Below are 25073 nucleotides of genomic sequence, written 5' to 3' on the forward strand. Positions count from 1 at the left end.
TCTTGATTTTTGAAAGTACTTATTTCATAATTTTAATCTTATTATTACTAAAATCCTATCACATGTGTATGCATATGAAAACCACAAATTTAAAATACAAATGTGTGCTTAAAAATAACATACAATTGCCGAACGGTGGAGGTAAAAAATATGTACAATTGAAATATGCATGTTATTAAAATGAACAAATTAGATTAAATTAGATATATATAACAAATGAAAGGTAATAAAGTCTACATAATAAAATTAAAATGTATAAAAATATCAAAATAAAGCTTTAGTTGAGTGCTAGATTAAAGGTTTTACTAATGCAATTGGTGCGTGTTAAAATCTCACAATATGCATATTTTTATTGGGTTTTTAAAGTAAAAAGACTGAAATACCTTCAAATAATATACATGTTTTAAATATGGAAGGGCATTACTGTAATTTCCTAACTAAGTTAGTACTCAGTTGACCTGTTTTACCAACTTAGTCAGGAGGTAAAATAATTTTATAGATATACAACTAACAAAAGGTAATAAAGTGTGCATAATAAAATTAAAATGTATAAAAATATTGACCATTTTACCAATAAAGGCTCATTCTTGTGATTTATAGCCAATACCAGGTATATAAGCAGTGATTTCAAACCCAGAGGTTAATCGTACTCCGGCAACTTTACGTAAGGCAGAGTTTGGTTTTTTGGGGGTGATAGTGGAAAAGTTGACAGATAAGTTACCCTTATTGCCACTTTACAGAACCGTACATGAGATTTTCACCTCATACAGCTCCTCGTTCAATTCTTTCGAAGTCATTGGGTCCATTTCCAACTTTATTTACGAAAATGGGCCACTTTTTTATTATTTACTGGAATGGGTCGAAAACATTAAAACACTTCCATGTAGGAGCATTTTAGGGGGAAATTCTAGCAAAACACGTCCCTAAGGGAGCGATTTTGCCATGTCAGTGCAAAACGCGCTAACGTGGGCGCGCTTTGCTGACGTAGCAAAATTGCTGCCAAGAAGGATTTTGTTTCTTTTCTACAGTAGTTTTAGAAAAATTAATTTTGAGAAGATGGATTTGAAAAGATAATGTCAAAAACGCTTCAAGCAGAATGCACTGTTAGCAAAATTACTGAAAAAAGCTCCTACGTGGACGTTATTTTTCTACAATAGTTCCCAAAAAAATAATTTTGAGAAGATGATTTTGAAAAAATAGTGTCAAAAACGCTTCAAGCAGGATGCACTATTAGCAAAATTACTAAAAAAAGCTCCCACGTGGACGCTCTTTTTCTACGATGGTTCTTGAAAAATAATTTTGAGAAGATGATTTTGAAAAAAATAGTGTAAAAAACGCTTCAAGCAGGATGCACTATTAGCAAAATTACTGAAAAGAGCTCCTACGTGGACGCTCTTTTTCTATAGTAGTTCTTGCTTGGCCTTAGGCTATAAATGAGCAAAATTTCATTCTCATGTTGCATAAGTTACAGCAATAAAAATTAGAGAGGCTCAATAGAATAGAAATTAAAGATGAGTGAACCTATTAGTGCTGTTATTTACTGTACTGGTGAGGTCTGTGACATCAAGAACGGCATTGTTTTTTTATTAGAGAACACAACGCGACTGGTTTTTAACCAGAACATAGATTTGACAGAACTTCGTAAAAAACTTAGGCACAAAATCTTCGAAACGACGCCAATGAGAGTTTCGTCTGTTAAGTATCAATTTTGTGCTTCAGTTGATTCCGTGACATATGACTCATTTGATATCAAAGGTGGTCGTTACTTGGACGTAATAGTGCAGACTCATCTCACTAGTGGATCACCCCATCTTGAGTTATATGTAAAATTTTTATTATCAAATGAAACATTTACGACTTCAACATCTACTGCTGTTTGAGAGGAATACATGACCCCTACCCGACACTCCATTAGTGGGAGGCAGAGCACAAAAACGCCCGTGTTTGGTGGCAGTATGGAATACACAACTCTTGCATGACACTCGGTTAGTGGATGAGACATGCACCTCGGTAGGTCGATGTTCGATGCTGGAAATACGTACTGGGAATGACATCAACTTCTAGTGGTTGGCAATCTACATCTAATTAGGGACGTTAAAAAATGTTCACAAGAAGGGATGATGTACTTCCTACGACGTCCACCGGTAAGGGAACTTCGTATGTTGTAGATGATGGTGGGTTGGATGATGAGTCCGATGTAGAACCACCTCGAGAACCTGGCTTCGATATACAAAAGTTGCATTATTTTTTAAACCAGAGCCTGTTTCAGTCGAACCTGAAGACGGTGAAGAAGGTTCAAATGAGGAAGAAGAAGATCTACGATTCAGGGCGTAGTCGCCTCCAGCACACATGCATAATATCGATCTATCGGTAGATGATGCGTTGGAGTTTCCAGATTTACCACACAGAAGGCGTGACCGTACAAGTTTGTCATTGGATTTGGGTGAATTAGAAGTTGGTAAGGAGTTTTCCAGTAAAGATAGTTTTCTGGGTGCATTGAAACAACATAGCATCATGAACGAGGTTAACTACCACGTGGTTAAAGCCAAATCCGAGAAGTTTGAGGCTAAGTGTGCAGTGCAAGACGATACATATTAATGAAAAATCATGGCTTCGGTTAGGAAAAAGACAGGCTTATGTGAGATAAAAAAGTACAAAGGTCCACATACCTGTGTTGCCGGTACAGTGTCACTAGGTGTTTAGGGTTTTTGAATAATACTATTATTACTTAATGGTGCAATATTTAACGTACTTTATTAACAGTTGTTTCATAAGATCATTTCAAGATGGATTTAGATATGATAGTTTATTACTTATTACTTAATACTATCGATGGTGAAGGTGGATCCTAGGACTTCTGCGTCGGTCTTAATTTCCAATATTCGTAGCCTATTAAGGTACACGCCCTCTTACCGCAAGGCTTGCATAGCTAAGCAGAAGGCGTTGGAAAATATGGATAATGGGTGGGATGCTTCATATAATAAGGTGTGGTAGTGGTGTTAAGTGCAGGAGAGGTATGTCCCAAGTTGCATAGCAAACCTTGAAACGGGCCCTACGTACTACAACGGCCATTTGCTCTGTGGATGCCAAGTGTTCAAGCGTCTATTCTAGAGCTTTAAGTAATGCCAGGACACATTTGTGTACTGCAAGCCATTGGTACAAATTTACGGTGCCTTTATGCATGATAGATATACCCATCGGCTATTGCTAGATATGGCATAGGATGGTGGTGGGAGAATCCTTCTAATTACATTTGCAATAACACCGGGGGAGTCAGGTGATGATTGGGATTTCTTTCTTTCTAGGTTAAGGAGGCATGTCTGCCCCCAACCTAATATATGCATTATATTGAATCGGGGCACTGGAATACTAGCCGCAATTGAGTGACAATGAAGCTTATGGGATCGTACACACCATGGGTATTGTCTAAGGCACGTTGCGTTTAACTACTACGGGCAATATCAATCTACCGTTGAACAACAGCAAGTGACCAACATAGGTATTTATTCTTTATTAATAAATTTTTTTTGTAATATTCAATTTATTTTGAATGGAAGAGTGGTATGTAATTTTCGCTATCAACTTATATTGATAGGGTACGAGATCAGTAAGGACTATTTTCATGAGATGTTGGCGATTTTGCGATCAGTTAACGATCAAGGTGCAAACTACCTCTGTAACATACCTTTCAATCAGTGGACATAAGCATACGATGGTGGCCTATGATATGGTCATATGACCTCAAACCTGGCTGAATGCATAAATTATATTATAAAAGGAACGTGTCATTGACTGATAACCTTGGTTGTGCGAGAGAGATATTTTCGTTTGGCGGTACTATTTCCAAAGCGACCAGCGAGTTATAAAGGCCAAATGCAGGGAGGCCATGTATGGTTTCAGAAGGTATTGTAAGAAATTAACAAGGCGAAGGTGCAGGCCAACACCATGCACATAGTGTGTCACAATTGCAAGAACCTATGGTTTCATGTGACAGAGTTCAACAGATTGAATCATGGTATTACCGATGGACAATATCGTGTCTGCTTGAAAAATAGGACTTGCGTTTGTGGGACGTTTGATGTACTTCATTATTCATGCGCTCATGCAATTGTAGCTTGTTAGAATCTCTGTTTGGATTCCATGAGCTATGTCGACAAAGTGTACAAAATAGAATACATGTACAATGTGTGGCGATATGTATACCCACTAGTCCTAGATGAATGTAAGTGGTTGTCTGTACCGCTTGCTCCGTTTAAATTGTTACCGGATACAGAATTGCATCGCAAACCAAAAGGTCAACCTTGCTCAAATAGAATACGTGATAATATGGATATCCGGGAAAGAACGAACCAACAGAAGTTGTGCAGATGGTGTAGAAACACAGATCATACAATTCGAGCATGTTCAAATCGAAATAGTTGATAATTGCTTAAATGAAACCATGTTGCATTATTTCTATTGCCTTATTCAAAAGAACTTCTATTTTATTAAATAGGACAAAATATAAAAATAATATACTATTAAAATATTCAAAACAACTTTTATTTTATTAAATGAAACAATATAAAAATAGTTTGTACAAATATATTAAAAAAATTAATGTATGTGCCGGTCGAAATCAGTGCCACATAGGGGTGGTTGACTGTTACGCGTTAGATCCCTCTTAGTTTAGCTTCCGACGGGGGTTGTGGTTGTTCTGGTTTTGGGTGATGGGAGGATGACCTACCTTGATAGAATAAAGAATGCAGAGGTGTTTGCATCACCCACGGCGAAGGTGTTTGAATCCGATAAGGCGATGGGAATTAGAAATGAGATGAGCTGTTCGACGGTGCCTCGTACGATCACTCCTGCGACGATGGCCTATATGTCGTCGGTTGAGTCGGAGTCATTAGGAAAGGAGATGCAGCGGGCCATGCACTCCAACCTGGCATGTGACTGGAAAAGGAAACATATAAGGGTTAGGATACATATAAGGGCTAGGATACGCACCTGACATAATCTGAAGGGGTTGTGGTGTGGGTGTTGTCGCTTGAAGCATTGGGCCCAGTGATTGTGTGGGCGTTGTTGATGGGCCCGTGCCGTCATCCCTTCTCCTTGGAATTAAAGGGCCCTGTCGTTCCCTTTCAACACAGATTTACTGACGTCTCTGCGTTTCCGAGAGAAAATATAGCTTACCATGGATCCTAAACCATGGCATGTAATCCGACGCACACGTTAACTCTGAAACGATGATCAATTCGCGAGTAAGTATATGATTATACCGATTTTCCCAAATTTTGATATATTCTAAAAATAATACCGGCCAATGTGTATTCGATTGTTGTAAGTCAATTTTGTGCTCATCATCGAGCACCTCAGGTGTCACAAGAATCGATTGTCGGAATCCAAATTGCCATAACACTCTATCCGTCTGGTGCATCTCGACAGTAGCATAGTTGACCAATGGGTCCTTAATATGCCAAATGTTCAGATTTTGAAAGAATTTATCCAGAATTACTGCCCGAGTTGTCGGATCCTTGTATGGTGTCCATTGAAACTATATTAATGAGATAAAAATATCAGCTATATACATAATACTAAATACTAAATATGGAACGACTATGTTATGTATATATATATATTATTTAATACTTACATGCGCTTCTGACTGTTGGTCTAATAGAAGTCGTATATCTTCAAGAGCGGTAGGTATTCCAACATAACTTGCCGAATGGTTCCACCAAATTAAATGAATTTTTAGCATAAAATTATAATTTAAATCTATGTAATAATTGTAAAATCTAATATAAATTTTACCTCGTTATGAGTGGGAATGTATAACGGTGTTTTACTCGATGATGTAAAAATGGAAAGTGAAACCTAGCTCATGACTGTAGTACTGATAGGCAACCTCCAATTTTGGCTTTATTTAGTATCGTCGCCCTGCACATCTCTCGGTATAATGTTGCCAACACGGCAGACCCTAACTAAGTTCATCAGCTACTCTAAAATTAACGAGTTTCAGCAGCCACCTCAAATGTACGAGGTTTCGTGACAAGTCCGACATCAGATAACCTCCAATGATATCAAGGATGTATGCCTGAGCATATCGTATTCTTTCTACTTCAGTCGAATTATTCACCGGCTCCTGGAATGTGCCTCATAACCATTCCATCTCGATTTGACCTCCGTAAATATTATCCGGAATCGCACCCAAAAGATCGTAGCATATGGCTCCCCAATCAACAAATTGAATGGACCCGGTGAGTACAGACCTATCCACCGGTAATCCCAATTGTAACTGCACGTCCACAAAGTGATGGTACACTCACCGCATGGAAGATGGAATGTGTGGGTCTTGGGTCTCCACCTCTTTATGAATGCGTTGATGAGTTTCGGGTTCAACTTGCACCCCAGGCCTATATTGACCATGTGCCAAAAGCCCACTTCCCTCAAGTAATTTTCTATCAACGGTGATGGAGGACCAGGCATATTATGAATATAACATTGTGACACCTGATCTACAGGGTGTTATAAAAAATTATAAAAGAAAAATTAATTAAAGTTACATAAATGAAAAAAATATTAAATAATATTAAAAAATTGAAATTAACCCTTACCATTTTCATTTGTTCGACGGAGATATGTTTATGATCGAGATGAATTAATTCCCCGGCCATTGCTAACACGATCAAATAATTTTGAAATTATAAAAAATACTAATTTAGAAAAAAATTAAAGGAAATAATTAATTAAAGAGAGTTTTGAGAAATTTTGAGAGAAATTTGAGAGCTTTTTTGAGAATTTTGGAAGAAATGTTTGTGTGAAAAATATATGAGTTGGGTTTTTTATAGTTTTTTTTGACCGTTGGACCCCCCAACGATCAAAATTTTAAATGACTGTTGGGGGTCAAAAACATGAGCTAAAACGCGTCCTTGAGGGAGCGATTTTGCCACGTCAGCAAAGCGCGTCCACGGCAGCGTGTTTTGTGCTGACATGGCAAAATCTCTCCCTCAGGGACGCATTTTGCTGGAATTCCCCCTAAAACGTCCTATGTGGACGCGTTTTAATGTTTTCGGCCCATTCCAGTAAATAATGAAGAAAATGACCCATTTCTGTAAATAAAGTTGGAAATGGGCCTTTATTGGTAAAATGGTTAAAAATATCAAAATAAAGCTTTAGTTGAGCGGTAAATTAAAGTTTTTACTAATGCAATTGGTGCGGGTTTAAATCTCACCATATGCATATTATTATTATTATTATTATTATTATTGTTATTATTATTTTAAAATTTACTCTAGAATTATTATTGGTATAATAGTAAAAATTTATTTATATATTCATTAAACATGAGTTCAATCCTAAACATGTTAATTTTAGTTCTTTTATATAAAAACTATATAAAAAATGAAAAGACAAAAGGCCATCAAAATAGTAATAATAGTCATTTAATAATAGGGTATATTAGTTATTTTTTAATTGAGTGGTATCCGATTAACCCTTTACACCAACTCAAGAGTTTTATTATTAGTATAGATAATATTCTATATTATTTTAGATAGTTTTGGATAAAAATAAGGGTAAACTACATACAAAGTCACCCTAAAATAGTGTTGTTCCCACTTTGGTCACTCTAATTTTTTTTGTCAATTTCGTCACATTAATTAAGATCATTGTTTGAATAGACTACTTTCATTAAAAATTCGGTGAATCCACTAATAAATTGTTGACATGACACATTATTCAATTGAATGACATGTGACACTTTTTTTTTTACTTTTGACTAAAGCTTAGGTACCTCTATCTAATAATTCCAAAACATTATTATTTTTTCTTTCTCTTCTCCCTTTACCTAAAAAAACTAAAGCCCACCCTTTTCTCAATGCTTCCTTCCTCACTGTTGATAGTTAACTTGAGTTTATGAAATGGGGATTCTTGGGTTTCTGACATTCTCTGACTTGGATTTCATGAACTGTGAACATTACAACTCATCAGGCAGGGGTTTTCTGTTCCTTATAGGTACTAACTGACGTTCCGTTTGTGAAGGAAAACTAGAATTTGGTTGGGAACATTTGAAGCGATAGAAGATAGCCATTTGAGATTTCCAATTTCCTTTTGCAGGTTTGAAGATGCAATAGGGAGTAAAGATATGTGCCATATATGTATCTGCTGTCTAAAACTCACTTGCTTATCTTTTTAGGGATGAATCGTTAAATAATCTTGGTTAGCCATTTTATTGTCAAAGGATAAAGATAATTGCATGAAGATGTAGTGTCATGGGTTGTAACATGATATATGCTCATTACTTTGTGGTTTTAGTTTTGTTTTTCGTCAATTTTGACTGTTGATTATCATGATAAATGTCGAAGCGACACAATAATTAACCATCATAAATTGCCATTTGTATTTAAATCCATGATGGAGGTTATAGTACCCAATTGACTACTATAATTTGTTGTTTCTTGAGCATCTTAGCTTTTCTCAAAGGATGATTGTTTCTTTAACTCTGGTTTCGGTTTTCTAAGGTATAAAGAGAAGAGAAAAAAGAACTGTTTTGAAATAATTAGAGAGAGGTCCCTAAGCTTTAGTTAAAAGTAAAAAAGAAAGTGTCAAGTGTCGTCATTCAATTGGCTAATATGCCACGTCAGGAATCTGTTAGTAGATTAATAGAATTTTTAGTGGTAGTGATTAATTTAAATAATTATTTTAATTAGAGTGACTGAATTGAAAAAAAGTAAAGTGACCAAAATAGGAACGGTACTATTTTAGAGTGACCTTTTATGTAGTTTACCCTAAAAATAAATACAATAATTTGAATATTTAGTTTTTAAATAAAAGTGGAGAGATTTTAAATTTTTTCCAAAATAAAATGAACTTATTAGTTTCAACATTGAGTGATAAGTAGCTATCTATTTACATATTTTATTCAGTATTTATAAAAAAGTTGAATTAAATGAAAGTACACAAATTTAAAAATAAATGTTGAAAATTTTCACGTAGTGTTGAGACTTTAGACACATCTTATAATAGAGAAAGAAATTTGGGTTTGCGCGTATTTGCTTTGATGATCCAAAATTCATCTAATCCTTCTTTCAATTATATAAATATTTGTATAAAATTATATTTTTAATCAGTAAAATGAATAATTTTGACAAATTAAATTGAGTTGAGCATGAAATTAGAAAAAATTATTAAAATTAGATCTCGCTTGTCCAACCTATAGTTTTTGGTGTCAACATGCAACCTCTTACCACTTCTGATGTCATGAAGTTAAATTTTATATTTCAAACAAATTTTGATAAGTTTGTTTAATGTGAATGTGAATAAAATTTTATAGAAACTAATGTGAATTCCAAGCACATATAGCCAAATTTCAAACATCTGTAATTTTGACTAAACATTGGGAAGAAACTTTTATGTTATTTTTTAACAGAATCGGTGTCAACTTGATTCATGACAACAAACTTAACAAGAAACTTTATTATAGTACGGATGATTATCATAAAATAGGGATATATCTCAAAATTACATATGAACTTTGGTATGATGTGCAATTTAATATATGAATTTTGATTTGGAGCAATTATACAACTTTTGTTTTTAGTTACACCCAAGGTCACTAAACTATTAGTAAATTTACGTTTTGGTCACTTAACTTCAAAATGTTACAAAATGATCATTGAACAATTAGAAAGTTTTCATATAAGTCATTATGTTATTAAAATTGTTATTGTATGACTTTCTCTTTTCCTTTCTCTTTTCGCATTGTCTGCACCAATCGAAAGCTCTCTAGCGGTTTAGTTTTTTTTTCATTAAACAACTATTTTCTTTAATTTCCGACATTGACCGTCAGATCGACTTGGATCTAAGGTATGTTCTACTCATCTACATGTACTGATCCACCATATCAATTGTTGAATTGCTGCTTGGAATTCGCTAATCAAACTTTAAATAAAAACTTAACCGCCGATGACTTAAATAAAAATTTTCGAATAATTAGTGACTTGATGAAAATTTTTAAATAATTTATAGACTATTTTTTAACTTTTTGAAGTTGAGTGATCAAAACGTAAACTTATTAATAGTAACCTTGGGTGTAGTTGAATATATATTACTTTTTTAAATTAAATTTTTAATCGAATTGATATTGAATTAACTCATAACACTAATTATTGTAAAAAAACATCCAAAGATGACATAAGAAACGGGGTACTGTGTATTATATAATTATGGATTTGAAGGATATTGGTTGTAAGTTTGATGGGTTTGACAGCAAAAAAAATAAATACTAAAAACAAGAAGTTGATAGATTATTTTTATTAAAATAGAAGAGAAAAATAATAATAAAAAGGAGCCGGTGGAAGTTCGAAATCGAATATTCTATTGATCCCGGAATTCAAAGACTTTGCGGTGGGAACTTAGTTATTATTATTAATGTAAAGCATATTAAAAAAATATTAGGATTCTGCACTTTGAAAACTGTACGTTGCTGAAGCTTTGTTTTCCTTGACACGGGTTTTATTGAATAAAAATGAGGAGTGGAGCATACTTTATTCTTGTTTTCTTATATATTCAACCGATGCTTCTCAATATAATAGTAAAATATTGTAACTTATTAAATATTGTTTTATTTGTAACACCTCAATTCTGACCTAGACGTTATAATTAAGTTTGGAGAGTTACATTAAATCATTTCTAGAAAATCCCACTTTTAATAATGAAGTTTAGACTATTCGAAACCATATAAAGGATAATAACAATCAGAAAAATCCAGTCGTTAAAAACAACAGTCTTAGAAAGCAATAACCATGAAAATATTGAAAACATAGTAAGATAATAAAGTATAATGACCGAGATCCCGATATGCTGACCCGATCAAGTCTGTGGGTTACCTGAAATCCAAACATACAACTAGATGAGTTTATAACTCAATGTGTGTAACTTATGTATACAATCAACATAATTATATATTTCAGTTAGGTGTTCAATTTCTCTTTATCTAGACAATTTTCAAGTTTGAATACAAAGTTGGAAATAGAGGATATCCAATATAGTTGCAGAACAGATCGGATATAGATGCAAAATAGATCAAATACAGATGCAAATTCCTAACCCCATCCGTTACACACCATTTCTGACCATCCCAACAAGCCATATAGGGTGTCAAGTACCCATCCAGCCTTTCACACCACTTTGTAACTATGTGTAATGTTTCAGAATTCTGCAGTCAAGCTGCTAGATCAATATGCGATAAATTGTCAAAGTCACATATAAGTTTGTGGCTTAGCCATTGAGCTCGGCAGATTATTAAACTGCCCACACTTCCTCATTTTCACAATCCCAGCCCAATGCAGATACAGATTTAACAGATATCAGATTTGCATATATAAAAATACCAGTTCAGATCATGTTCATGTAAGGCTAAGACAATTACTCATCATATTGCATATTAGCTATAAATTTAAAAATAACGGATTATTCAATAGCAGGTCGTCAGATAGCAGTCTCATAGTATAATTTAGATCAGATGGACCTTACGGTAGGCCTACATTCGATTTGAACGGTGATTACACCCCCAAGGAAAAACTCTAATTTCTGGCCCACAGGCCTATGTGGATTCACACGGCCTGGTTTGCTGGCCCGTGTCGTCCACACAACGTAGCACATGTCAGTATGACCTTCTTAATGTTATGCATGGCTTAGCACATGCTTGTGTGACTCACAACCCAAAATTTCCCTCACACGGCTTTGACACACGCTCGTGTGATCTTAAATCTAGAACAGTGAGTTACACGGCCTGGACATACGCTCGTGTCCCTCTAATTTGAAAACAGTGAGTTACACGGCCTGCCACACGGCCGTGTGGCGTCGACAGTCATTTTTTTCGGCGTTCACAAATCACAGATATTCGGGCTTTCGTTACACACCTGATGTATTTTTGATGTAAAAGAAATGTAAAAGAATCTTAAACCTAAAATGACAATCAATTGACTAATTAAACAACTAAATTGAACTCCAAACGCTAAAGTTAACATCCAAAACTAACATATGTCGAAAACTTTGACGCAACTATCCAAAGTAGAAAATTTTTGCTTACCCAAAAGTAAGTAACAACAATTCGATCCTAATTCAGTAGGGGAGTGTTACTCTCGAAATATTTGCCTATAAAATGGTCCATTTGAACCATTATCGGAAATTCACAACGATTGACGGTAATATCTAACCTCGACGAAATAGACAAAATCTAGCAAAAATAGATAGAGAATAATGACAGAACTTACGCAATATCCTTGTAATCAAAGCAACAAACCCACAGAACGCCTAATTAAATTAAGAAGAAAAAGAAACAAAAAGAAAAGAAGAACCATAGAGAGGAAATGGAAGAACGAGAAAAAAAAGTTTCAAACAAAAAAAATTATTTACTGTGAAAAAAATTGTAACATCCGTAACCAATAATTGTCGTCGAAATAGGGTTACGAGGAATTACCGGACTAAACTTAATTTCGAATCATCATAAATATACACATGTTTAAAATCTTAAACCAACAAAGTAAAAATATCATATATCATAATCACATAATCAAATAACTCATAAGTAAAAATATCCAGAATATCATTTTTATTTTTTTTTTAAAACTAATTCAGCACCACATTCGGTCATACAACATGTCGCCTACTCGGCTAACAAACCAACTATAAACAATAATGATATACTTATCTATATAAAACTCACATTTAAAATTTACCTATATTACACGTAACCATTATGTTATAACATGCACATATATATATATATATTAGGCCGAATATGTCATAAGCATTTGTATACCTTCATAGTATATTCAATCATTATTAATCAAATACTCAAAACCATTTATCAAAATCGCATATAAGTATTTATTCATCAAATAACTAAAGTTACTATTCATATGGTCAATTTCTCAAGCTTTAGCCTAATACAATTATGCTCAAAACTTATGCTTTAACCAATGTCAAATTCACCAATACTCAAACATTTTCATGCATAACATACTAAAGCCGATCCTATATATATATGCTAGTAATATTTATTCCCCAATGTATCAAAGGTCATTTATAAGACCAATTCCATAAACAAGACTCATTATGCAAATTACCAATTCCAACTACCATATATTCATGGCAAATCAATATACAACTTTCACATAGCAAAATATAATCCAAATTCAATCTCAATTACCAAATATAAAGATATATCCATCCATGGTCTCAAACATAGCTCACACATATATCATATCATATCAATCAACTTTACTTGTCTATCACAACTAATATGCATAATTATCAAAACATGATATCTTCCAAACATAACAACACTTTTTCTTTATATAACATATTAAATTAACAACTCATTCTCATATATAATAAATCAAGTCAAAGCATTTTATATTAGTCTCATCCATTTACGAAACATAGCCAAATCATCAACCATAATATTTGATCAAAGCATGAAACTATACACATCAAAATAAACAAGCCCTTTTCGCATGGCTTATTATATATATATACACATCATTCAAAATATATTCAAAATGGTAGTATAGCCTATACATGCCATAGGTTTTAAGTTTAACTTTTATAGGTACCGATAAACGGATGATAGTGTGATTCACTTCGCTAACGATCCCCGAGTCTGTAACTAGCTTCCAAAATCTATAAAACCGGGGCAAACACACATACACAGTAAGCTATCATAGCTTAGTAAGTCATAAGCAAATAAACAATTCAATGATGTTAATAATTCAATATAACAGAACCGAATAATGCTATCGTATTCATTTATACACATTCGAGTTTGCAAAATTTAAATATCAAACATGTAACTATGAATCAAATTCAACTTGGTCGAATACACATGTAAATAATAACATAGTTATTTTTCACTTTCAAGTCACATACACACTCTTTCCGAATGTATTCAATCATATATAAATACATATAATTCACAATTACGATATCACATATACTTACCATTTGGCCAAATATAGACTTTCATACACACGTATACTTTCATTTGCATCATATATAATTTATATCACAAATCAAGTAGCCAACTTACCTTGTTATCATATAGTATTTAACTTATTACATACCTATAATAACATGTATTTATATATCACATTTACCACTTTAGATCTTGATATATATTAACTTGTTTGATTACCTTTTTATCATTCATTGGATCCGCACAATTAGTGTTCAATAATTAGCTGAAGCCATAATGAAATCGCACACTTAGTGCCTTCGCATTAAACCATATTGGTCTCGATATCGCACACTTACTGCCCGTTATTCATACATCGTCATTTTAGTTTCGCACACTTAGTGCCATTCGTGTAGCAGTAGCTATTTTATACTCGCACACTCAGTGCTAAATATCAACAAATCACATTCACATCTATTCCTACTTCTCAAACATATACACATTCAGCTACCATATATATATTTGCATATTTCATTTCAGCAATATATAACTAATATTTATTTAAAATTTACAACGTCTATTTACTTGTAAACTTACCTCGGACAATGATAATCGAAAAGGAACGATTAATCGATGACTTTAGTTTTCCCCCGATCCAAGTTTGATTTCTTTAATTCTTGATCTAAACATATTCAAATTAAACTCATTCAAAAATAATTTCATTCAATTCAGTCCAAAACATATAAATGAGCAAATTACCATTTTTCCCCTGACATTTTACACTTTTTACAATTTAGTCCCTATTGCATAAAACACAAAATATGCAAAATTTTAATGTCCCATGCTTAGGCCGAATCTTCCTCATGCTCATACAAGTCCATTCATTTCATTTATTTCATATTTTAGTCCCTCAAAATATTATTTTCATAATTTACCCTAATTGCACAAAATCATCAAAATTTCCAATACAAAACATATTAATCCAAAACATATCTTTCATAATCTATCATCTAACATCACAAAGCTCATAAATTCATCAATGAAAATTCTCAAAATCATCATAAATTCAAAAAATTAAAACTTGGGCTAGGTAATATACAAAGCAACGATCTCAAAAACGTAAAAATTATCAAAAACCGAGCGAAGAACATACCTTAATCTAGCTAAACAAGTTCCGAACCTAATTAAGCTTCAAATATTTCTTTTTCTTTTGTGTTTCAGCAAAAACAAGATGATAATGGCTTATTTTTATGCTTATTTTTATTTAATTATCCTTTACTTATTCATTTCCACTTTTAACCTTTAAAATTTTATTCCATTTCCACTAACTCATATCCAAAAGTGTCAATGCATGAATTAAATGGTCTAATTGCATCATGAATACCTCATGCTATAAAGACATCAACAATTTAGCCCTTACATATTTAACTATCAACTTCTTCATCTTATGCAATTAAGCCTTTTTATTAAATCGGCAGTCAAACAAAAAAAATTAAAACACGAAAATTTTACACATGTCAATTCACATACTATAAGCACGAAAAATAATATTAAAATATTATTCTGACTCAGATTTGTGGTCTCGAAACCACTATCCGACTAGGGTCTAAATCAAGCTGTTATAAAAATAAACTACATTTTTTTACTAAGTGGAAAAAAATATTTTCTCGACACATGTAGAGATATTCAAAAACAGGACCAGAAGGTATGCAAAAACTTAACCATCAAGCCAGCAAGCTCATTCTTGATACAAATTAATGCAGAAATAAACTTAAGTCAAACGTTCAAGGATAAGAGTTAAACCAAAAGAATAACAAAATTTTCTACAAGCGGGACTTGAACCCGGACCTCAACCACACAACAAAACATTTAACCACTGAAGCAGATTTATAACTATAGACAGAACTAACAACAACAACAACATTTCAAAATTTGGGGCTTTACAACTTTTTCCCCTAAAAGAAGAGACGGTATTATTGATGAATCAAATCCTCAAATTCCCACGTGGCTTACTCGGTGCCATGATTCTGCGACAGGATAACTAGAGGACAGATTTTGCTTGTCAGGACCTTTACTTCTTGGTCCAGAATCTAAACAGGTTCCTCCTCAAAAGTCAAATCCAGCCTCACCTTATTGGTATCATCTCAGCATAGAGACGTGTAACATATCGTGAATCTAATCTAATTTAAGAGGTACCTCCAGCTGGTAGGCGACAGGTCTGACACATTTCAGAATACGATAAGATTCGGTGAACCTCGAGCTCAACTTGCCCTTACGATCGAATGAAAGAAGCTTTTTCAACGGAAAAACTTTCAGAAATACCTGATCACCCATAGAATACTCTATATCTTGTCTTTTTAAATTCACATATGATTTTTGTCAATCGAAAGATGCCTTAAGGCGGTCTCGAATCAATCTAATCGTATTTTTAGTCTTAGATACGAGCTCAGGGCCCAGAACCCGACGTTCACCTAACTCAATCGAACAGAGATGAGTACAACACTTACGACCATACAAAACCTCATAAGGTCCCATCTGAAAACTAGATTAAAAGTTGTTAGTATACGCAAACTCAGCCAACGATAGATAGTTCTCCTAACTACCCTAGAAATCGATTACACAACTCTCTAGCATATCCTCCAGAATTGATCAGCTGTCTAATGCCTCATGAAGCTTTTTTTAGAATCGAGATGTGAAGCGCGGGTCTCGGTCAGAGATAATTAAAACAAACACTCCATATAGTTTTATAATTTTGAAAACATACAGGTTAGCCAAGTTCTGAAGCGAATAATCTGTTTTGATATCCATGATAATCCACACAAAATCTTTCTTAGTGGGCGTCAAAGGTAACCCACTAACAAAATCGATAGTCACCAGTTCTCACTTTCAAAGGGGAATCTTAACCAGTTGAAGAAGACTTGAAGGTAGTTGATGCTCAACCTTAACCTGCTGGCAAGTCAAGTAATAAAAAACAAAAAAAATTACTTCCCACTTCAAATCGGGCCACCAGTACAATTCACGAAGATCCTTATACATCTTATTCCTACTGGGATGTATAACATTAGGGTTACTATGCGCTTCCTGTAGAATTAATTGCCTTAACTTAGCATCGTTAGGCATACAGATCTTACATTTAAAACACAGAATCCCATCATTGCTAAGTCTAAAATTAGAAGTTCCACTAACCTCAACTTGTCAGAAACGTGAAAATAGAGACTTATCGTCATGAAATAAACTCAATCTGATTCACCCTGGCTGGTTTAACTTACAACTCGGTCAACAAACTATCGTCATCAAATAAACTCAATTAAACAAACATCGCTCTCAAAATAGTCATCGCTCTACGAATAAGAGCATTGGCCACAATGTTGGCCTTACCAGGGGTGATCCTCTATCATATAGTCGTATTCTTAAAGCAACTCAACCCATCTATGTTGCCTAAGATTTAACTCCTTTTGAGTTAACAGATACTTGATGCTTTTGTGGTCTGTGTAGATGATACACTTCTCACCATACAGATAGTGCCTTCATAATTTTAGAGCGAAGACGACTGCAGTCAACTTAAGGTCGTGCATGGGATAATTACCCTCACGTGACTTAAGCTGTCGAGAAGCATAAGCCACAACTTTACCATCTTGCATCAGAACGCATCCTAAACCTGCATGCAACGCACCACTGTAGATAACAAATTCTCTTCCAGATTTAGGCTATAATAGAATAGGAGCCTGAGTCAGAACAGACTTAAGATTTTCAAAACTTTTTTTTTGTTCATTAGATCACACAAAATGTGCATTTTTACGCAACAACTTAGTTAGGGGGAGCTACGATAAGCGAGAACCCCTCCAAAAACCTTCGGTAGTAACCTGCCAACCCAAGAAAACTCAAGATCTCGAACACATTCTTTAACCATTTTCACTAGATCATAGCCTCGACCGTTTTAGGATCTACTCGGATCCCTTCAGCTGAAACAATATGCCACCCAAAAAGTAATTTCTTACAACCAAAATTCACACTGATTGAACTTAACATAAAGTTGTTTCTCACAGAGTATCTACAGAACTATCCGAAGATGTTTGTCGTGTTCACTCTCAGTTTTTGAATAAATCAAAATATTGTCGATGAACACTACAACAAATTGATCTAGATACAGCTAAAATACCCAACTTATAAGATCCATAAACACAGTTGGATCATTCGTCAAACCAAAAGGCATAACTAGGAACTCATAGTGCCCATAACGAGTCCTAAATATAGTCTTATACACATCAGTCTTCCGGATATCCTCATCTGATCTTAGAACCTCTCATTAGAAAGGTAATCTTGATGCTCACCGATCATAATGATTTTGGTATCCTTATTCGATCTCAGAGTTACCCTCTTAGAGGCACAAACTAAACTGACTTGATGTTTCACAAGTCAATCCATTCCAAAAATCATATTAAACTCTCTAAACAGCAACTCCATCAGGTTAGCCGGAAACATAACACCTTGAATTTCTAACAGAAGATGTCTATATGCTTTATCAACTCAGACCGACTGACCCAATGGAGTAATTAAAGAAATCTCTCTAGCAGTAGTTTTAGCAGATATATCTAGATTCACAGAAACAGTACTAGCTACATACATGTAAGTAGAACCAATATCTATTAGTGCAAAATATGGAACAGAATGGATAAAGAATGTACCTGTGTAGAAGCTTCCACTAGTTTAGATCGTAGGGGACAGTCCTAGAAACGGTGCTTTATCGACCTGCACTGAAGATAAGCCCCTAACTTCCTCCAATACTCGTCCAGATGGCGTCTCCCACAATGACTACAGGTCTGAATCTTAGTTGATGCAGCTGGTGTCTTGATCCTCGCTGGCCTATCAAATCTCACCTGTTTCTTAGGACGTTGAAGAGAATTAGAGGGACTCGAATCCCTCCCAACTTACTTTGACCTTTTTTTTGATCTTCCCTCTCGCGGTCAGTGCGCTTAACTTCTTCAGCAATATTCGTCTTATCCACCAAGACAGAAAATATTCGCTCCCTCTGTGGGGCATCAGGACTCTTAGATCATACCTCAATCCTTCCTCGAATCGTATACTCTTATTATAATCAATCGAAACCAGTGCTCGAGCATACTTGCTCAATCTCAGAAACTTAACCTCGTACCCGACCACAGACCTCTTACCCTGAACTTAGCTTATAAACTCATGCCAACGAGTCACTGCATAACTTGTCCTCACATACTTACTCTGGAAGGTGTTTTTGAAGAATTCTCAAGTGATCTGTTCGGGCTTAGCGTCTTTCTCAACAGTAAACCACCACTGGTAAGCCTCATCTCGAAAAAGAGTTACTACACCTATCAATTTCTATGTAGTAGTATAGTCAATATCATTCATAATGCACTCAGTGGCCTCTAGCCAATACTCAGCCACTGTCAGGGTAACTCCAGTTACACCCTAAAAACCCCAGCACTATTTGACTGAAGTTATTCAGTAATTGACCCACGGTTCCCAAAATTCAGAATGGATCCCAGTGACCCTCTCCAAGACACGCAACATAGCCTCGAACAGTACATCATCCCTAACTGTCAGAATTTCAAACTCAGTCTCAGTAGTAGGAGTACTAATGGTCTTGCTGTTCTCCAGGTTGGGCATACTTCCTATAGAGGATAACTCTACTTGAGCTTCTCCTAGACGCCTACGGCGCCCACGAGAACCACATTTACCACTATCGCACAAACTCATTATCTCTACTTATCTACAATGTCAAAAGTTTACATATTAGTTTAGAGTTCTCATCAGATATCTTATTTTACAATTCATATCACAGTCTTTAACTAAACCAACAAGTTCAATTACTATAGTATTTCTTAGCTAATTAATATAGCTAAAGCAGAAATACTTACAAGTTCAGCGCCGAAAACTCGATCTTTTATAAAATTATTTTTTAGAGTTACTCAGATAAAATTTTCATTCAGAACACTTTTTAACAAAAATAAGGGCCTAGAAAACACAACCCGAGTTTTGTAACCTGACTCTGATACCACTAAATGTAACACCTAACCCCAAACTAGACATTATGGCCAAGTCTGGAGAGCTACATTAAATCATTTCTGGAAAATCCCACTTCTAATAATAAAGTTCAGATAATTTGAAACCATATAAAGGATAATAACAATGTGCAAAATCTAGTCATTAAAAACAACAATCTTAGAAAGAAATAACCATGAAAATATTGATAACATAGTAAGAAAAGAAAGTAAAATGATTGAGATCCCAATACACCGACCCAATCAAGTCTGTAGGTTACTTGAAATCCAAACATACAAATAGTTGAGTTTCTAACTCAATGTGTGTAACTTATGTATACAATCAACATAATTATATATATCAATTAGGTGTTCAATTTCTCTTTATCCAAACAATTCTAAAATTCGAGTATAGAGTCGAAAACAGAGGATATCCAATATAGTTGCAAAATAGGTTAGATACAGATGCAGAACATATGAGATACTGATGCAGAATGTAACACCCCTTACCCTTCTCTGTCATTGGATTAGGGTCACTAGCATTACTAACGAATCAAAAAATTAATTCAATCGTAATGAACATATAAACTAACTAATAACATTATAATATGCAAGGGCAAGTCACGACAATCTAATACTTTCATGCTAGATTCTTATACATTTGAGTAATAAATTATGCTATGCATTTCTAAACTTGGTCTTCCACTATCTACACTCTTATCACTATTTATACATTGTTAAACTTAGTCTTCCACTGTCTACAATCTTATCACTATTTATCCATTCTTGAATGTCAAAATTCGAATACATACAAGACTATTCCAATTATTAGTATTAGAGTATTGGTCCACCCCAATTCAGAGAAAAATGTACGCTTACATCCCCTATTACGAGTTTACGAGACCCTAAATGTAGTTTACAAATAGACATGGACTAATTTGAAATAATTTTGGAAGTTTAGGAAATAATTACAAAAATTTTGATTTCAAGGGTCACACACCCGTGTGGCCAGGCCATGTGCACCCAAAAGTACCCTAAAACTCCAGTTTACCATTTTCTATTTACTTGGACACTAAACAACTCAATTACCAATCATTTAACCTATTCAAAACACGGCTAAACATACCCTAAATACACCAAATTCATCACCTAATATGCCTAACCAATGTATACTTATTGGTACCACATTTTATATGTTCAAATACATTAACAACACATGAAACATCAAGGCTTTCATTCATATCACACTTACCATATTTGAACTAACTTTCAAACTTTTAAAGTTACCAAATATGAAGCTAAGAACATACCAAGCATTATGCTAAGCAACCAAACTTTAAACTATCACATACCAAAATAAAAACAAGGCTAGCATACCAACATAGCCTCAACCCTACCATATACACATTTAACCATCATTTCACTAGCAACTAAGTTAACAACATCTTATAAACGATATCAACAAAAGACTCTCTGGGTATATGCCATTACAAAATGAAATATCACCACACCTGAGCTCGAGATTTTTGATCTGATGTTGAATCGGCAATAATTCGAACAGCACCTAGCCCGCGCATGAAAAACAAAATCGCACATTGAGTAAAACTCAGTGGTATTTGTAAACGAAAAAATATATAGGATTTTTCCTATATAATAAATCATCTTTTTACTTAAAGTTGTTGTTAAAACCAAGTAATTGTTCAATAAATTAATGAAATATCTGAAAATATGAAATTAGGACATAAAAATCATTAAAATGTGATTTTATGCTTTATTATATAGTTTTCATGCATAAAATGACTTATTTTATATTAATTTAAGCATATTATATGTTTAAGCTATGAAGTGGGTCATGCATGATTAAATTAAATAATAAAATATTATATTATATTCTAATAATTCATTTTAAATATTTCATTAATCAAAATTGGGTTTAATTAATTAAGTAAATTGATTAATTAAAGTGGTTAAATTAATTTATTGGTCCTATAAACTATCTGCTATTTTTGATAGGTCTAAGGATTTTCTTCTAATTGCAAAACCGTCTAAGTGGAGACCAAGTCAACCCAATTTTCGACTACACATGGCAGATTTTAAATAAAATTTTGGCTTAATTATACAAAGTCCTCAAAAAATTGAAGAAATTAGAGATTTACCTGAAGATTTGCACTTGACTGAGTCTCAGTCCTATATTGTTGTGGCATCTGAACTGACCAAAAATCAAGGAAAAATCAGCTTGATTTGCTTGATGTATGGCCAGCCAACCATGGGAGATTTTTCAAAGGATGAACACCCTTATTTTTAGTAAATTATCCCCCTCTCCTCACCTATAAATAAGACCCTCTCATTCATTCATCCATCATTCATTCTCTCCTCTCTCAATTCACTCAACTCTCTTAGCTCTCATGCCTATCACTATCCTTGCGTAAAGGATTTCAACAAATTAGCCTTTTAACGAGCCCTTGGTCAGCCACCTTAGAGAGCCATCAGAAAAGGAGCAAAGCAAAGGAGCGAATGAGCCTCGTTAGTCAGAGTTTTGGGTGACAGCGACTCTGAATTGGGTTTAATCTTTCTCTTCTTTAATTTAATTTCAAAATATTTTCTATAAGTTCTTTGTTCTTATTTACAACAATGATGTCTTAATTTTATTTAAGCTAGGATGGTTATTTTAATTAAATAATATTTATTTGATTCATGTTTATAATGTTTGTGCCTCAATCGATCATGTTTTCAATTAAAATCAAGTCTGTATTTTGTTCATACTTGATTTAAATGCACCTGAATTAGCTGAGCGATTCTAACCAGACGACAGCTAATGGACGCATAATTGAAATGTGCATGCTCAATTTAGATCCTAACCCTATTAAATTGTACGTTGCATAACAACCCTAACTAGGCTCTATTATCTGCATAGTTTTTATATTTGTGTGATTAAATTATTTCAAATCTAACACGTCCATGTTACATCACACGAATGCTAAGAAACCCTTAGTAAATAAGGATCAGTAAAATGCGTATTTACTAAGTAAAGGATTTCGAAAGGACCTAATTTGGTTTCCAAACTCATGAAAGATCGAGTTCCCATGGAATATTTTCCTGAATATTATTAAGCATGATGATAATAAATTGAGTTTAATTAAAGTAATTTTGCTAGTTTATTTATGTTATAATTGTTGCAAATTGTGTTTAATTTTGCTAAAATCTACTTCATTCATATAGTCTACATACTTAGGAAGACTTGCATTAGGGATCATTGCATTTAATTTAATTTAGACACCACTTCTCAATTATATTGTGTTTTTTCTTTTTTCAAATTGTTAATATAATTTTACAAGTTAAGTGGCTTAGCACAAGCACAATCTCTATGGAGATGATAACTTGATACTTACTTGTTACTTGATAATGACTGTGTACACTTGCACAAACCCGAGCGTTACAAGTTTTTTGCACCGTTACCGGGGATTGTCAAATGTTGCCATAGTCATTTTTTTCGTGAAATTATTTATTGTTAATTTGATTTATTTCTAACATTATTAACTTATTCTTTTTAATTTTTTGTGATTTTCTTCTCAGTTGTTTATGAGCATAGATCGCATTATCGAGTTACTCCTTATAGACCCTGAAATTGACCGAACTTTCAGACAAAGAAGAGGTGAACGAACAGCTCAAAGACAAGTCGAGATGGACCTTGGAAATCAGAATCAAGTCCAAGGTAATGAAGCCGATTATGTATGAAATCCCATACTCATTGCCGATGATAGGGATCGATGCATCAGATAATATACTGTGCCACTTTTCAGTGAGTTAAACCCAAGAATTAGAAGGCTAGATATTGAGGCAACCCAGTTTGAATTGAAACCAGTGATGTTTAAAATGCTACAAATGGTGGGCCAATTTAGTGGTATGCCCACGGAAAATCCACATCTCCACCTTCGATTGTTTGTGGAGGTGAGTGATTCATTTAAGATAGTCGGTGTGACTGAAGACGCACTGAGGTTGAAGTTGTTTTCATACTCGTTGCGAGATCGAGCATGAGCATGGCTCAATTCATTGCCACCAAGTATTTCCCACCTAGCAAAAATGCTAAGTTGAGGAACAAGATCACAACTTTCCAAAAATTGGATGACGAGTCTTTGTATGAGGCTTAGGAGCAATTCAAGGAGTTACTTCGTAAGTGTCCTCATCATGGGATGCCACATTGCATCCAGTTGGAGACATGCTATAATGGTCTCAATGCACATATAAGATTGGTGGTAGATGCTTTCTTGAATGGTGCAATTTTGTCTAAGTCTTATAATGAGGCTTATGAGATCATCGGAAGGATCACGAGTAATAACTATCAATGGCCAACAAATCGAACAACTTCAAGAGGACGTGTAGCCGGAGTTAATGAAGTTGACTCTTTCACTTCATTATCAGCTCAGGTATCGTCTATTTCCTCTATGTTAAAACAGTTAACCGCTAATAGTACTAATAATTTTGAAGCTCAACCACCAAGTTTGTTTGAAGTAGTTTCCTTTGTGTACTGTAGGGAAAGTCATTATTTTGAGAATTGTCCACCAAATCCCGAGTCAGTTTACTATGTGGGGAACCAATATCAAAATAAGAGTGGACAAGGACTCCAGTCCAACTTCTACAATCCTTCATGGCATAATCATACTAACTTTTCTTGGAGCAACCAAGGAAATGGACCAAACAACAACTCATTGCAACAAAGACCAAACCAATCTGAAGGGTTTAATCAGCAAGCTCCAAAGCCACCTCAAGCTGAGGCATCAAACAGTTTGGAGAACTTGTTGAAAGCGTACATGGCAAATAATGACGCTTTGATCCAAAGCCAAGCAGTAACACTGAAAAATTTGGAAAACTAAATGGGTCAGTCAGCTACGGAGCTTTGTAATAGACCGCAAGGAATCTTGCCGAGCAATACTGAGAATCCAAGAAATTTGGGTAAAGAACATATCAAGGCAGTGGCATTGCGAAGTGGAAAGACTCTGGAACCTCGATCGATTGATTTCGAAGATGAGCGTGTTAAAAAGGAGGGAAATCAACCAGCTGTTGAAGTTCCTACACCAAAGGAATCAGAATCTGCAAAGTCTAAAATGGTAAACCCTGAC

General features: G+C 34.3%; 1 non-coding gene across 1 annotated transcript; it reads right to left on the bottom strand.

Annotated features, from left to right (window-relative positions):
* Positions 1-24041: 24041 nt before the first annotated feature.
* On the bottom strand, positions 24042-24148 carry LOC128032736 (small nucleolar RNA R71). Its single transcript, XR_008189029.1, has one exon. It is a non-coding gene; the product is annotated as a small nucleolar RNA R71 (small nucleolar RNA).
* Between the last annotated feature and the right edge of the window lie 925 nt (positions 24149-25073).

The sequence above is a fragment of the Gossypium raimondii genome, chromosome 1, assembly GCF_025698545.1.
Source record: "Gossypium raimondii isolate GPD5lz chromosome 1, ASM2569854v1, whole genome shotgun sequence".
Taxonomy (NCBI): domain Eukaryota; kingdom Viridiplantae; phylum Streptophyta; class Magnoliopsida; order Malvales; family Malvaceae; genus Gossypium; species Gossypium raimondii.